Genomic DNA, 18,085 nt, shown 5'->3' with positions numbered 1-18,085 from the left:
ATACAACAAACATATTATCTTATTTGGCCTTTTTTGCTCGTAATCAATAATGGCAACTGCTAGGCATTTGAAATTTTCACAGCATCCTTAATTATATTTGTACTTTAATAATTAATAATAATATTAAAATAAAATAAATATTTAAGGGGGGCTTCCATACAAAAAACACAATTTTTGCCTATTTTCGCTCTACAACGGTACGGAGCCCTTCGTGTAAATATTGTAATCGTTAATATTTTTGGTATGTAAATATATTGCAGTAAATTTTTGTACAGGAACCTAGGTAATTACTATCTTAAGCTGAATAATAACCCTAATATTTTAAATATTCTCGTATGGGAAATTATCTTGGGAATACGTTTGTATGAGGATTGCGATGGCACCCGGACTCATAAAGAGGATTTTCCTAATAACTGCTCTCAGGTTTTTTTTTTAAATCTGATCAGATTTAGTATTAGCTCTCATTACCGACTTCTTTAATATTTCGTTCTTCGGTACCTTACTAATTACTTTAAGTTTCTTGCATTATAAGTAATATGTTTTATTATAATACTTATAAATATTCTTTTTTTTCATCTGAAGGGATATTATCCTAGTAGAGGTAAAACAATGTGGTGGTGAACAAATTCAGGTGAACGGTTCATTCGCGAGTAACCAAACGAATGAGACATGATGGTACAATGTCTCTTTTAAGGCGACGCCTTGATAATTTGGCTGTAGCGATATCGATTTTTCTCAGCAATGACTAAAGCTAAGAAATTAAAGTTCATAGTCAGTATTCATCATGTCTTTGTCTTTGAATTACCCATAGCATAACACGATTGGTCAACTTTTATAACACAGAATAATCAATCAAAAATACCTCTGTAAAAAAGGGATTCCTGTTTTGCCAACAGAGGAGAGTGACTTCCAAAATTTGTACATAAATTGGCTCAAGCATACACTTTAATTTGCCCATAGCTTATATGGAATTTATAATTTATGGTTTTTAAATTACGCGACAAATTTTTTTTAACCATTTTATCGCCCTTTCAAATTTTTGCTGTTCCATTGCTTGTTTTCTATGAGAGGCCGGGCTGGCCTCATAGAAAACGAGCAATCTAAAACATATCCAACACGGTTTTTTACTTTAACGCGGCGTCACCTTAACATTTTGGTCACACGTCGTCTTTCGGGATATCACTATTACATAATATTATAGTAGAAGATCCGAACTTAGATCGGCCTTCACCGAGCTGATAATAGAATTAAAAATATGTTATAACTTATAACAAATTTAGTATATTAGAAAATAGATCAAGAATAGGTTGCCTAAAAAAATCCTGTACAGACTACATTTAATTATTTTTTTAAAAATGATTTTCACAAAGCAGGCGGTGTTAAAACCCTTTAAAATATGAAACAATATTCTAATAGCGTTTTCGGTATCTAGAACTGCTCCGTGGCAGGGCAGGCTTGATGGATACGGATATAGCCGAACAAAACCGGTGATCTACAAAGCACTGGGAGAGCCATGCTTCGGCACGAATGGGCCGGCTCGACCGGTGAAATACCACGTTCTCACAGAAAACCGGCGTGAAACAGCGCTAGCGCTTTGTTTCGCCGAGTGAGTGAGTTTACCGGAGGCCCAATCCCTAAGCTCTTCTGATGCTGCGAGTGTCCATGGGCGACGGGAGTTGCTTTCCATCAGGTGACCCGTTTGCCCCCTTATTTCATAAAAAAAAAACTTATACTTATAGTACTAGTACAGTAAGTACGTAGTTTATGGAATAATTTAAACGTCGGCTATTATCGTATCCATTCGGCCTGCCCTGCCCCGGGGCAGTTCTAGATGCCGAAAACGCTATGAAATACAAACTTTCCTCAAGTTTCACCAGCAGGCAGCTGGACACTATAAATTGATGCATTAAATACCTCCTTTTTTTACAAAGGTACCCTAGTTTTATCACTTTTGTTACACCCTGTATAAATTTTTAACTTACCAAAAATATATTTCAAAAATGTATCTGATACGCGAATCCCTGTAGGCAATGCGGAGAAATATTAAACCAATGCAACGTAATCGTTTACTGTCAATCCTTCACCAACCGACGTAACCGTGAAGCTTAATTTACATGTTGTTTAAAATTTTACTTGTTTTATCATTAATGAAAAAGAATAATACATAAAAATATAGCAATATGTTAACAAGAACGCAGATTTTTTCTCTACATTTTAAATATTTTTTACTAATATTAAGTATAAGTAAGGAGGGTTTGTACTATACTAAATCCAAAATTATAGGATAATCATGACATAAAAAACCCGTTGCAATAACTTTACACGAAATTCCACTCTTTAAATTAGGAAATTCGGCCATGTGCGAGTTGAACTCACGCACGAAGGGTTCCGTACCCCTTAAATATTTAATTTATTGTGTTTTTAGTATTTGTTGTTATAGTGGCAACCGAAATACATAATCTGTGAAAATTTCAACTCTCTAGCTATTACCGTTCTTGAGTTACAGCCTGCCGCCTGGAGACAGACGGACAGACAGACGGACGGACGGACAGACATCGAAGTCTCAGTAATAGGGTCCCGTTTTTACCCTTTGGGTACGGAACCCTAAAAATCAGCGCTGCCACTTTAACATATTATCAAATTCCAACTCCATAAGTGCGAAATTATGTTTGTCAATATGTGTCTTTGTTTCCAACACACGCTTTTGTGTTCACAAGTCCTTGGGAAAAATATATAAAACAACATAATATGTTAAATGGGATAAAAGGATATTTCATATTTCCTTTTATCTCACAAAATGTATAATGTAGTTTCCTAGCTCAACAATGTACTTACATTAATTTCTGCTCGAACTAAGTTACCAACAACTACGTACTTAGTGTTTTACTAAATAAAACAAATCTTTATCAACACAGCATCAAACAACGGAATTATTACATAAATAGATGACGCCCAAATTCGTTAATCCGAATTTTGGTGCAGCAGAGTTGCGGGCGTCCGTCCGAACCGTCCATTCCATCTATCCATTCCATCTATCCGTCTATCCTTCCGTCCATCTATGTACCAGTAGGCCAGTTATAGGCTGCTCTAACAACGCAATTTCTCGTTTGTTAGAGCAGGACGCGGCATTCTCGTACGATTGTTTGAGTCTCAAAACGGTTTCAGATTTCAGCAAAATCGGTTCAGCGGCTTCGCCGTTAAAAGGTAACAGATAGATACTTTCGCATTTCTAATATTAGGACGAATATTAGAAATGCGAAATAGGATGAATGGACGGCGGTAACCCTACTCTAAATAGGGTTCAGTAGTTAACCAAGTTTTGTTGATTACAGAACCCTATAACGGAACCCTAACGAGCTGATTTTTTGTATATTGATAGATTAATAGTAATTTTATTATCTATATTATAATTAGTAGAATAAGAGTAACATTGTTCTGCAAATAAAACAATCCATATTTTAGGACAATCAAGTCAAAGTATGAAATCCTGTCGCAAATAAAAATGTTGTTCGTCATATTATCAAAATGAAGCTACTAACAAAAAATTTGCTTGATAGTAATCAAAAAAAAATGTTCTAGGACTCCCGTACTACTAGGTATTTAACTCAGGATACCTAAAGAGTCTATTCAGTACCCATACAAACGCTATATAAGTATACAGAATCCTTTCAAGTTTATATTTTATGCATCTCTGTGCAATGTGCATGTTTAATCACAATTTAGCCTGCTAATTGCATTGTAGATGCGTGGACTCAGAGTAAGGTACTGAGATCCAATCACGCTACGGATCAACCTAATCTAATTTGTACATCTCTTGACAGCCTAATTTAGTATATTGTAGCAATGTATGTTACAAGTTTTAGAAGACATTACAAAAATGATACCAATCATTAAATTATAAAAAATGGCATCATTTTTTAATGTTAAATCCTAAATAGGAAGTTGGAGGCTAGATGAGGTTAAGTTGACGTTTTCCTGACAACTATCAAGACAACGACATCTCCTCAAAAAAAAAAAAAAAACCAGACTGCGTTACTAGGTACTGAAAAAGCAGTTGTGTTTTTAAACTTCTATAAATATACATAATTATTTTTATTTCGTAAAAGTGGTGAGAAATCAATAATATTATTATTATCGGACTTCTAAATGAAGACTCGCATCTATTATTGTAAGAAAATGTAAATTGGATCATTTGAACAAGTGAAAGTCGTAGCGTAGTCCGTAGTTCTATTGTTATAAATAGCTCAGTTCATCCTTCGTCTATTTCAGGCACAACGATTAGTCTTACCCCTGACAGTACTATGACCCTTACGACAACGAAATAAGGATTCATATGAACTCCGAGGAAAAATAATTGATAAAAGTTAATGAAAATTTACCTGATGTTGTATTTTTGATTGCCATGAAAAGATATATTTACGCCAAAATCCCCTCACTAATAAAAATGCCCATAACGTAATACGTATATTATGTATACTTCTCCATTTTTTTTACTTTTAAGGGATCCGTACCCAAAGGGTAAAAACGGGACTTCGCTATCTGTTCGTCTGTCTCCAGGCTGTATCTCAAGAACGGATGTAGCTAGACAGTTGTTACAGAAATAGAAAAAAATAAAACAAAAAAATAAACATTTAAAAACAAAAAAAAATAAACATTTAAAGAACATTAACATATTTTATACAAAAATCGCCACATTTACGGTATGGAACCTTCGTTGCGGTCCAACTCGTACTTGGCCGAATATTTCCTTTCATAACATATAAAACGTTATAAAAGTATTTAGGCAAGGATAAAACATTGATCATGAAATCATTAAACATGATAAAACAAAGATCGTTTGTAAAAATATAAGTACGTGCTCGAAAGAGGACGAGCAAATATTAAAAAGAGTAATTTAATCGAATATCGTTGTGGCGCGCCTCGACCGCCGCGGAAACCTCAAAGCGAACTATATTCATGAAAAAGGGCAACAAAGCTGAAAGCACGTTCCGTTTGCTCTGATCAAATTCCAATATGGGCGTTGTATTTATGGAAAATGTAATTCGGATTGTTTAGCAAACGTTTAACAGGAATTAGTGGCAATCAGAAAATAATTCCATGGTTTTACAAGTATACTCAATTGTTTGTGTTTGATACATAATAATATAATATAGTGTTTTACTACGAATTATAAAAACTAGTGTTTTTGTTAAAATTATATTTTAGTAAATATTGGAAACAGCTGGAAGTGAAAATCCACTTTGAATTATTAAATTTGATAGTAAATATTAAAACAAATGTGATTTTCTACTTGTAGTGTTTGTTTATATTTATTTAAATTCACGTCGGACACATTGAGTTAGCTGAAATCATTTCATCAAAGCATGCGGAAGCTCAAAATGATCACTTTAGTTTTGAGTTATAAAGATCTTATATGGTCGCTATTAAGCATATTTTGTGTCACACCCACATTTTTTTTTTTGTTGAGTTATGAATGCAGTCTTGTTCTTAAATGATCTAAAGAACATGACTGCATTCATAACTCAATGCGTATTTTTTTTGTAGGATGATATTATGCTTGCAGTTTCCATATTATATGCTTACTATCTTTAAATTATACAAGGTGCAACAAAACTAAGCGTTATACTTAAGGGTGTGTATGTGTTCCTTGTAGAGAGTTCACTGTGAAAGTAGCAGCGCTGAAAGATCATTTTTTTTCACTTTTATATGGGAAAAATCGTGACGCTGGGGCGCTTGCCCATACAAAAGTGGTATTTTCGCGCTGCTACTTTCACCTCCTCTACGAGGAACACACACACCCTAAAGTATTATCACTTAGTTTTGTTACACTCTGTATAATAGTGACGGTCGGCGAGATCCGACTACATTGTTTGATGTAAACTCCGTGTCAACCCGTGACAGCACATGGCGGTCTGAAATCCGGCACAAATCGAGTGAAGCTGGCCCACACTTCACACCCGCGATGATTGAGAAGTGCACTCTCCCCGGGGAGAATGGGGGAAAATGGACCACACGCTGTTCAGGTGGAATCTAAATACGAAACGAAGTTTTGTTTCATAAAAACAATCTTCTGTAATAGATATAGATATCATTGTGTAATAGTTAATTGTAACATTTAATTTTCATACAAATGTATAAATAAAATAGATAACGCCAGTAACTCCATTGCGCTGAAATTATTTTGTCGAGCAAAGACTAGTGTTGGTAAAAATAGCATTAGCAATAATTATTAATTGTTAAATGTCCATTAGCAATAATTTAATTGATCGTACTTGCAAAAAACATTCGATTGCTATCGTGCGCAGCAATAGTGCGCGATCATGAAAAAAAACCGGCCAAGTGCGAGTTGGACTCGCCCATGGAGGGTTCCGCAGCAGCAATAAGGTGTATCTTTTTGAAATTAAAAGGTTTTTGATTTATTTTTATATTTCAGTTCATTTAATGAAAGTAAGTAGTAGTAGGAGGAGGGGGGGGAACGACGACGATATTTTACAACTTTTGAAGAGTCTCTCTCGCAAACTATACAGGTTAGAAAAAAGTCATATGATTTTTAAAGACCTATTCATAGATACCCCATACGCATAGGTTAGATGAAAAACATTTTTTTTTGTTTCAGTTGTACCTATTTTTAATATTTTTTCCATTTTTATTTTTCGTATAAAAATCTTAATGCGGTTCACAGATTATAAGTTTATAAGTTTATTTATGTACGGAAATAACAAATGTTTTATTAAGCTATTTTATACCTATTTAAAAACATTTTATTAAAAAATATAACAAAATAGCCTAACCTGGATAAATAAATAAATATTACAAGTGGGAAGTATCACATATTCCTTAGTTGTAGTTTAAGGGATTCAAACTAGGCATATACCTAAGTTTTAAATGAGTAGGCAATATAAAACATATTTTTGCTTTCATAATTCCTAAAATTAGTTTCATAAAGAGCAAAATTATTAAACATCCTGTATCGGTTGCGAGTAGCATAACATCTGAAAGATAGTATGCAAATTATTTTACTTTAAAGCCAAGTTAAAAATACCTATTATGTTACATTACAAAAGCCGATTTTTTACATAATATGCAATTTGGTGATATGTTTTTTTATACCTTTATGTATTGTCATAGTAAGAATAACACTCCTCCTTTAGCGGTGGAGCTAACGCTAAGAACTCACAGAGCGGTTTACATCTACTTACCAAGTTTCAACAGTATAGCTCTTATAGTTTCGGAGAAAAATGGCTGTGACAAACGGACGGACACACAGACATGACGAATCTATAAAGGTTCCGTTTCTTGCCATTTGGCTACGGAACCCTAAAATCACGTCCGCGGTGCTAACTGTTAAAGAATTGCTATTTTTCACTTGATTCAAAATAAAACTCGACGGGAGCGGTACTATGCGAACCGATAAATTTTCACGATGCCGCGTTTTTAGCAAACAGCAAAACAATCATACGTAGCATGCTATGACATTAAAATTAGCATGTTAATGAATTTAATAGAAAATAGCATTAATTCCCATTATTAGGAAAGACCTTACATTTTTCGCAACAAAATGTCCTTTCCCAACATCTCCATACTCATCTAAATATTTGGTTCAGCCGTTTCAACATGAAAGGTAACAGACATGAACACTTTCACATTGATATTATGAATATGGATATCGAATTTTAGATTAGCATCGGATCGTATATCGGTCCAATTAGTTTTGCATACATTATTGCTCAGTCGACTTGTGTCTGCTGAAATTCGAAAACATTGTTTACCTCACAACGGTAAATTTAGACGTCTGTATTCGCTAATGGAAAATCAGTTTTGAGCAGCGACACATTTCAAGTTTTAACATAAAATCAAGTCGAATTTGCGTGGAAGCTCGTCCCGAACATGTAACAATAGCGACGGTTGATAATTTAATTCTGATGCACACAGGTTTCTGGCAACGAGATATAATTAAGTTTCGTGCTATTTAGGTCCATGCGGCTTTTGTTTGGTTTAAGGCTATAGTTAATTTTTAAACACAAACGTATGCATATTTTACTAGTTACCGAGGTCGCTTCGAAGTACGGAGCTTCAAACGAGGTTGCTACGAGGCTACGTTGCTCTGTGTCGCGTAGTTACGATCTACGTACTTCTAGGATCCGTAGCAACAAACTACGTAGCTCTAAAAGCCGTAGCTTCGAACTACGTAGCTTTACAATTCGTAGCTACGAACTACGTAGCTCTAAAAGCCGTAGCTACGAACTACGTAGCTTTACAATTCGTAGCTACGAACTACGTAGCTCTACGATCCGTAGCTATGTCTACGTAGCTTAGCTCTACGATCCGTAGCAACAAACTACGTAGCTCTAAAAGCCGTAGCTTCGAACTACGTAGCTTTACAATTCGTAGCTACGAACTACGTAGCTCTACGATCCGTAGCTACGTCTACGTAGCTTAGCTCTACGATCCGTAACAACGAACTACGTAGCTCTGCGATTCGTAGCAACGAACTACGTAGCTCTACGATCCGTAGCTCCGTCTACGTAGCTTTGCTCTACGATCCGTAACAACGAACTACGTAGCTCTGCGATTCGTAGCAACGAACTACGTAGCTCTACGATCCGTAGCTCCGTCTACGTAGCTTAGCTCTACGATCCGTAACAACGAACTACGTAGCTCTGCGATTCATAGCAACGAACTACGTAGCTCTACGATCCGTAGCTCCGTCTACGTAGCTTAGCTCTACGATCCGTAACAACGAACTACGTAGCTCTGCGATTCGTAGCAACGAACTACGTAGCTCTACGATCCGTAGCTCCGTCTACGTAGCTCAGCTCTACGATCCGTAACAACGAACTACGTAGCTCTGCGATTCGTAGCAACGAACTACGTAGCTCTACGATCCGTAGCTCCGTCTACGTAGCTCAGCTCTACGATCCGTAACAACGAACTACGTAGCTCTGCGATTCGTAGCAACGAACTACGTAGCTCTACGAGCCGTAGCAACGAACTACGTAGCTCTACGAGCCGTAGCAACGAACTACGTAGCTCTACGAGCCGTAGCAACGAACTACGTAGCTCTACGAGCCGTAGCAACGAGCTACGTAGCTCTACGAGTAGTAGTTACGAGGTCCGTAGTTTTACGCCGCGTAGTTGCGGATAACGTAGCTCTACGTACCTTAGTGACGGACTACGTAGCTCAACAAACCGTAGATATTGATTACGTCGAAACTGCGATGTATTTGAACTGCATTACTTCGAAACATACATTTTCATGCGGGCACTATAACTTTTTCGTGACAGCAATTTCCAAGTTTATGCTTTACCTACAAAACAGTAACATTTATCATACAGAGTAGAGTACTAGCGTTCACGCAATGAATTACTTGCTCGCATGAAATTTTTTACGTGCATTTTATTTAAATCAATGCTCATTCATCATTGTAAGCTATGATATAAATAATCCATACAATATTATGAATGCATAATATGTTGTAACCTTCTCACGCTTAAACCACTGAACCGATTAAAGGAACTATGTATTGAGAATTGAGATGCTACGACTTATGAGTCCTGGAAAAGAGTGTATTGATAGTTTGTATCCCGGCAAAATGTACGTTATACGTTTACCGGCGCAACGTGAGACAACTAGTAGTAAATTACGCTACACTTTTAACTCAATATTTGATACTACCTCTAGATAACGCCTACAACTCTGTGGCACCGAAATCTGTTAATCGCACGGGAACCGTACATTTTTGTAGGATAATAATATTATATTATGTACTAGTTGTTGCCCGCGACTTCGTCCGCGTAAACTTTAGTTAAAGGGTATATTAATAGTAATTCTATATGAATTTCAAGGAGTCCCGTCGATTTCTCATGGATTGCATCATCAGATCACCACTTTTGTGATCATGTTACCGAAATCGGGCTACATCTCATACAACAACAAAAGAATTTTGAAAATCGGTCCACAAATGGCGTAGTTGTCCGAGAACAAATACAAAAAAAGTAAAATATATCATTTTCATTTTCGGAAGTCAGTTAAAACAGTAGCCTAAGTTATTCCTTACTACATCATGCTACCTGCCAAAAAAGTCTCGTCAAAATCGCTCCAGCCATTTCGGAGACTAGCCGGAACAAACAGACGGTCAACAGACAGACATACAGACAAAAATTGTAAAAAATGTTGTTTTGGTATATGTAGCGTATAAAAAATTCATATGCATGTAGTAAATAACGGTTCTTTCAATATTACAAACAGACACTCCAATTTTATTTATATGTATGTATGTATGAATGTATAGATGTATAGATGTATAGACGTATAGATGTATAGACGTATAGATGTATAGATGTATAGAAGATGTATAAATGTATAGATTTACCAAAGATTCAAAGTATCTCCATACTGAGCATCAAATAGGCGGGAAGAGGTAACAGACAGGTACACTTTCGCATTAATAGTACATATTATTAGTATTGTTTGTTGCCAACAATCATAATGAGGCAGATTTGGCTAGAATGGCGTATTGACATTATCCGAGTAATCGATTGCCGCATTGAAATATAATGTCTCGTGTAATAAATGCGAGCGATTAATTAGATACACCAATTATGAATACTGTAGCTCAGGGGCTCCCAAACTGTGCGCCGCGGCGCCCTGGTGCTACTCTTTACAAAATACACGAAGAGTCTAAAATATGACGTACACGGTACAGGTAATCTACGTTGTTTTTACCAGGCTGTGCTAGATGGAATGTTGTGGTTTTACAGTACAAGTCCTTCAGGTACTAGCACGGGGCCAGACTGACGTGGTGTGAAGCGTCCATAGACATTGATATTAAGATCAATGCTCACATTACAGCAAAACGCATTGATACAATGAGATGTTTTTTTAATGACCGATTTAAAACTGTAGTTTAAAACAACGCAACAAGATACGACAAATCTCATGTGTGCATGTGATGCCAAAAAACCATAAAGATTTTCATCAAAGATTTGCTTTGTGTGAGGATATACACTATCTTGAAAAGTACACAGTTCCCATGGAATAGTGTAAGTACTACAGCTGTAAGTAAGTGTACTACTTACTTACAGCTGTAGTACTTTAGTACACTATTGTTGGATAATGTAAGTACTGGAGCAACGCTAGTGCAGTATAAATGTAATACATTCATCGAACGTTCCAGACCAGAGCGTGATTAGTACGGTGATCGCACAATTAGCCGATTATCTGAACAATGGCGGACTCCGGCCAACACACGAGCCGACCCGGCGCCTCCACACATTCCCGCCGTCAGCTCATCGGGAAACTATTTAACCACATCCATTCCGAAATTATAAGTAGTAGTAACCAACCTTTAAACAATCCATACCAATATTATAAATGCGAAAGTGTGTCTGTTCGTCTGTCTGTCCGTTACTGAAATTTGGTATGAAGATAATTTAAGTCCCGAGAAAGGACATAGGATACTTGCTATCCCGGAAAATGTACGGTTCCCGTGCGATAAACAAATTTTGTCAAAAAATATAAATTTTACAACTGCAGACGTTTGCATAGGCCAAAGCCATCGCTTACCATCAGTTTATCTGTCGAAAGAAATATACCATTAAAATTACTTCTGACAATATCTAGAACGAATAAATATTTGGTTCGAATAAAAAAAATATACTTAAGCCGAGTTTCCGATGCATGGAGGCGGTTTCTTGCGTCGGAACGGGAAATTTCACAGCGCGTTGCATCGGAAATAGTCCGGAAAGGGGAACTAGCTCGAGTCAATTTGCATCGCGATCTTATACGGTATCCGATGGAGCTATCCGACGATAAAGTATCGATAATGAAGCAGTTCACTTTATGGCCTTTTAGATATACGACGGAACACGTTAAAACTTTTTATAGCTATATCGGAATAGATGGCCAGAGACTCGAGGGAGTAGCTTGATGGGATATAATTATAATATCAAACTTTAACCGATTGTGTTACTTACACAAAACATTGACGCCCCCCAAAAATGTAGTATTGTAAGCAACAACATCAAGGGATTCGCTGGCATGTGAATGAGTGACGGTGTGTTATTGTATTGTTTTCCGAAAATGTTGTTTAATTTGGTTTTTAATATTGGTAGAATATTAACATTGCCATTACATATTCGTCATCATGCACAAGTGTGAGCAAGTTATACAACTTCCAGAAACGTCATATTTTGTGTTCCCTCCAAAACTCCATCGAAAGTTTCAGTAAATCGCTTCTACCACAGACATACATCAAGATAGATACCGCATGTCGCTCCATTTGTATGAAAACGAGCGTGCCACTTTTTCATAGCTACTGTGTCGATGTCGTACCGATGATAAGAAAAGTGCCCATTATCTAGGCCAACGTTTCTATTTGAATTTCTACAGCTCAATATGGCACTTTTAGGCATTTAGGCATTTTTAAAATTCCGATTGACGTCCGATTCCGATAGCAGACTAAAAAACAGACTTTCGAAAGACGAGCCTTGCTCGTCGCTTGGGAGCGCGATATGGCACGCGAAGTACATACACATGCGGTATCTATCATGATCTATGTCTGTGGCTTCTACCAATTTACTGAATCGACCGACTTGACTCTTTGACTGCATTAACTTTCATTTAGACTTATATATATATAACTAGCGGCCCGCCCCGGCTTCGCACGGGTGGACATTGATTTTGAAATAAAATTTTTTCAATCTTTATTTCTTAGTCAATCTTATGTTAAGCAGAACATAAAAATGGTTTACACTATTTAGCATGTAACCACTATATTATAATTATTATACACATTTTTATTGTATTTTTTTTAATATTTTAAGTTTTATGTTTGATTATTTTATCCTTACCTACAGAAAATACTATTATTTATACTATTTTGCAATTTCTAAATGTATTTTTTTGTTTAAAGTATTTTATGTTTTTTTTGTAGCTTTATGCTTTATTATTTTATGCTTACCTACATCATACATGCGTAAAATATTTTATTAAAATTGGGTTAAAGCTTCCCTGTAAACGATATTTGATGTTGTTTTATTTTGTGGCAGCAAAATAAATTGATTATCAGCAGCTCCAACTCGGGATAGGCCAACGTATAGTTGACCATGAGTAAAACATTATTTTCGTAGATCGATACCTACTAATTTGAAAGTCTGACCTAATTATACTTCCATCGGCATCGTGGGTATCGCAGACACAATAGATCTTCAATAATTGTTATGCTGGCAGCCGGCTGCCGCTATTGGAGATTTATAGTTATAGAAATTAATTATAATAGCAATCAAAAATAATAGTCATTCAAAACGTAATGAATTAATGAAGCACTATAATATTATCCCATCAATGAAGCGGCACCCGGCTGTCGCATAACTATTATATTATAAATCTATTGTGTCTGCGATTCCCATGATCGAGGTAATAATAATTAATATCTACGTGGACTCTCTGGGGCGAGCCCACCGACGACGCCCAATTCGCAACGTGCAGCAGAAATCGTAATATTTTAATTTCACCATAACATTAAAACCAAACGTCTAATTTTAATCATTCAAAGACCAAATATTATCTACATTAACTGTACTTAGTAATGAAATAATTTATTTTGATAATAATTAATGCCATGAGTAAAATAAAGGCATTTAAATGTAGTCCAAAAACATTTCAAGATTTTTTGATTAAAAAATGGTTATTGTGCCTTACTCAACATAGATAGGTATAGTGTGTCGCGGACTTTTTTGTAGATATTTAAAAGATCTACAATTACTTAGAACATTTTATGGTTCTATCTTTTATAGTTTAGGCAGCGTACGCGAAAAAAGTAACATTTCTGGTTGATTATTTACACCTTGCGTCTGAAAATCCCAAATATCTTACGGAACCCTATTTTTTCCAAAATAAAATTTAGCCTGTGTTCAGCAAAATTAATGTAGGATTCCAATGGTAAAATAATCTTTCAAATCGGTCCAGTAGTTTCGGAGCCTATTCAAGACAAACAAACAATCAAATCTTTCCTCTTTATAATAGTAGTGTAGAATAAACTAAAACCTAAATAGGTAGAACGATGCTAATTATTAGAAGAATATTGTATTCCCGCCATTCACACACACACTGGACATGGTTATAATTATAGCCGTAGCTCCATAATAAGAAAAAAACGGACCAAGTGCGTGTCGGGCCACGCGCAAACTAGGGTTTCGTAGTACCGCTAGTTTTTGATAATTTTCATAATATGTTCAATAAATATACATATTTTATAACGTGTTTTACACGACTGACATAACATCATCTCATGTTCCGACTTTCGTTAAAATGAATTTGAACGAAAAGTTCCTAATTTGTACTTCACCAAATACATTTTTTTTAGTTGTACGACTATTACTCAATAACTTTTGAAATCTTCTTAGCCGTGATAGTTTTCCTTCTAAATTCAGCATATTTCCTACTCCCGTGAATTTATTCACATTTCCAGAAACAACTGTTTAGCTGGTAGAAGGGGTGGACAGTGGACTCTAACGATTTTTTCCACTTTAAAACTTAATATTTCACAAACGGATCCCTGAATCGGAAAATGATCTATGAACACTTATAATATTTAAAAAAAAACCTAATAAACGACACCCCACACCATGTAGCGAGGTACGGGCGAGGTACCCTGGAAGAGTTTCATACTTAAACTGGAAAATGGAGCGGAGAGAGTTGCGGGGTGAGAGGGGAGGCATTCCGTTCATAAATATTACGGAAAAAAACTAAAAAGATGTCGCCCTTTCGGAGGTTAGGCTTTGCGCAGAGTCTTTTAAAGGTTCATAAATCTACCTATTTTTATTTTATTTATCACGAGCACTCTCTCAAGGTCAACGGGTAAAACTCCGGCAAGGCTTCGGTGCTTGTGGTTAATCCGTAAGCTTGTAAATCGATTTATCAATTAATCTATGTTTCCTTATATATATCCGTTGCGAGAGTGCCGTATTTACTTAGCTAACAGGACATTGTAAAACTTGTCCCAGGCACTACAGTACCTATATCAAGAGTCGTTATTTCGCTTTGAAAATAGTGTATAATAAATTATCCACAACGGATGCTAAGGCCCTGTTTTTTTAACCGACTACGAAAAAAGGAGGTTATATTATAGTTATATTAGTACTAATTAGTATGTTGTTATTTATTTAACTAATGATAAAGGACCTAAGTTTATTACAGTACCTGAATTAAACGGTCGAGGGTGGCCTCAAAGAGTTTTCATAAAGCAGGAGAGCTTTTATATGAAAACTCTATACTTTGAAAGATACGAGAGTTATTTTTATTTGAAAAATGAAATAAGTTATCTGAGAGTCCTTTGACGTCTGTTTACAAATGAGTGAATGCGTCTGAAAATACTCGGTATTTAGTGAATACACAGACTTTGACGCAAGTCAAAGAATTTTGCATTGAAGAATTAAAAAGAATGTTTTATTTCCTCGTATTAAGAATTTCATTTTCAATGTTATAATTATACTAGCTTTTGCCCGCGGCTTCGCCCGCGTGGAATTCTGAGAACGACATAATTTCAGGAAAATACATAACTTTTTGTACATAAGGACTCTGAGCCATGTAAGGCCAATCTAACGGAAAAATGCTTGTTATTCGTTTATTAACTAAATAAATTAAGAAAACAAATTATCAAGTAATGCTCTGTTTCATAAGGTATCATATTATAAATCTCTTTTTAACCAGCTTCAATAGCAATTCAATAAACTTAAGTTTTGCTAAGCTCTTCCAAATGGCCTTCCAGGAACACAGCTCCAAACAAGGCCAATGTTATACATCAGTCGCTTAACTTGAAAATAGAGTTACAATTATTTATTTATTTCCTTTTACTTTAACGACATTATAATTTCTTTCAATATATTTATATTATATAAAAAACTATAACGAACATTGCTTGAACATCACCTTATAACTAAGAATATATAAATGGAAATTTTCTAAAAGTAGTAACAATGAGTATCACATTGACACCTTATAACTAATTGCATATTATGCGTTTTATAATACAATCAATTTTTTTTCAATCTAAAATGGCTTTCTTATTAATGATGTTTAGATGTTCCTTGTAAAGTTTATGTTCCCTAGCAAGGCCAACTATCAAATCTTTGGTTGGGCCTTATAAGGAACCACCGGTCTGCCTAGGAACATTACCAATATTTTAACGTAAATCGAGGCAAAAGTTATACGATAATATAACTATACGTTAATCCCCTGCAATAAAATTTGAGATAGATATAGGTTATGTAACTAAAAACTAAAGTTTTTCAGGGTGCGAAAATTACAATTGTAGCCTCGACAACCAAAGTCTACAAACAGTGAGATCTCACTGCCACAATTGCGGCGCGATCGACTCGCCGCCGCGTTTGTGGCCATAAGTTTGATGGATCTAAGTGTGTAGTAGAAGGAAAATATCTATACATGACGATAACTGCGACTTTTTGATAGTTGGCCTTCAAAGGAACATGGCCTTACATGGCTCAGGGTCCTTAATTATGAAATATAGCCGTAGTAAATATGCTGGTTAAATTATGATATTAGATGGCACTCAAGTAGCAAAATGTTCATATTTGTTGACATTTTTGAAGTGAAAACTTCTTTAGCGGCGTTGAGCACTTTTGTGGGATGCCGATTTATTCACATCCGCGGATGCGGATGCGGATGCAGATGTTTCGGATCCTACATAAATATAGTTTATAAAATGAAAAAGTATTATTTTAATTTTTAATTAATGTGTTACAAAATAATAGTACAGGTTCCTTAGAACAATTTTTTTAATTAATATCAAGCTAATTTTTGTGAGTAGCTTCATTTTGAAACCCATTTTGAATAGAACAATCCATATTTTAAGACCATCATAATCGAAATATTACATCATATTTATCTTTGTTAGCTACCACTTTCGCAGAGGAAATTGTTGTTCCTTTTATCAAAATGAAACTGCTTACAAAAAATTACCTTATTAGTAATAAAAAAAATTGTTCTAGGGAACCAGTACTATAATTATACTTTTGTATTAAAGAGATATTAATTTGTAAATGAAAATTACATTAATTCCCCTGTATTGACCTCTACCACTTTTTTGTTAGTAAGTACACGAATTTATAAATAGGAGCTAAAAGCATTATACTTAAATTATTTAATAGTAATAATGCCGCTTTTTATTAAATAAGAAGCACAAACAAACACGTAGTGATTAATTTACACAAGACAATAATTAATGCACCACAATAAACGCGTCGGATCCTGTGATCGTTTTTAGAGTTTATGGGATCTCCCTTTATACACCAAGCGGGGATAAGTCTTTTTATATTGCGTCCACTCCACCGTGTTTGGTGTCGTTGGATAGGGTTTTAAAAAATATTACGAGTATTATTATTCGAAGAAATATGAAAAGTTTTAAAGTGGAAGAAATCGTTAGTGCCCAGTGTCTCCCCCTTCTACCAGCTATTAGCTAAACGGTTGATTCTGAAAAATATGTGGAAAAATTCACGGCAGTAGGAAATAATTATGCTAAATTTTAAAAGAAAATTATGTTATATATTTCACATATTATATAATATTGCTAAATTTTAAAAGAAAATTATGTTATATATTTCACATATATAATATTAAATTATATTATATATGTGAAATATTATGCTAAATTTTAAAAGAAAATATACGGCTAAGAAGACTTTATAAGTTATTGAGAAGTACACAGGAATTTTTCGTTCAAATTCCTTTGAATGTAACTGAGATGATGTTGTTAGTAGTGTAAAACATGTTATAATTGTACATTCATTGACGATACAAAACTTAACAAAAACTGGCGGTACTACGGTACCCTCTATTGTGCGTGGCCGATACGCACTTGGCCGGCTTTTTCGCTCCCATTGGTCATTAGTCACGCGCAAACGGCACGCGCCATTCACAGACCCCGCTGCTTTTTTTTCTTGTCGCAACTCGTATGACATTCGCATCCGCATAAAAATCCGCATCGATCTAATGAGGATGCGGATGCAGATGTGGATGTCCAAATATATGCGGATGCTCCGCATTTGCGGATGCGGATGCAGATAT

General features: G+C 35.4%; 1 protein-coding gene and 1 long non-coding RNA gene across 5 annotated transcripts in view; one reads left to right on the top strand and one right to left on the bottom strand.

The window, feature by feature from the left end:
• LOC121738454 overlaps positions 1 to 18,085 on the top strand; it is a 285,981-nt gene that overhangs the window by 225,867 nt on the left and 42,029 nt on the right. The window lies entirely within an intron of this gene.
• The window catches only part of LOC121738447 (glucose transporter type 1), a 79,174-nt gene that overhangs the window by 38,281 nt on the left and 22,808 nt on the right, over positions 1 to 18,085 (bottom strand). The window lies entirely within an intron of this gene.

The sequence above is a fragment of the Aricia agestis genome, chromosome Z (genome assembly GCF_905147365.1).
Source record: "Aricia agestis chromosome Z, ilAriAges1.1, whole genome shotgun sequence".
Taxonomy (NCBI): Eukaryota; Metazoa; Arthropoda; class Insecta; order Lepidoptera; family Lycaenidae; genus Aricia; species Aricia agestis.
Note: the sequence above shows the minus strand (reverse complement) of the source record. Positions and strands in the feature narration are given on the sequence as shown.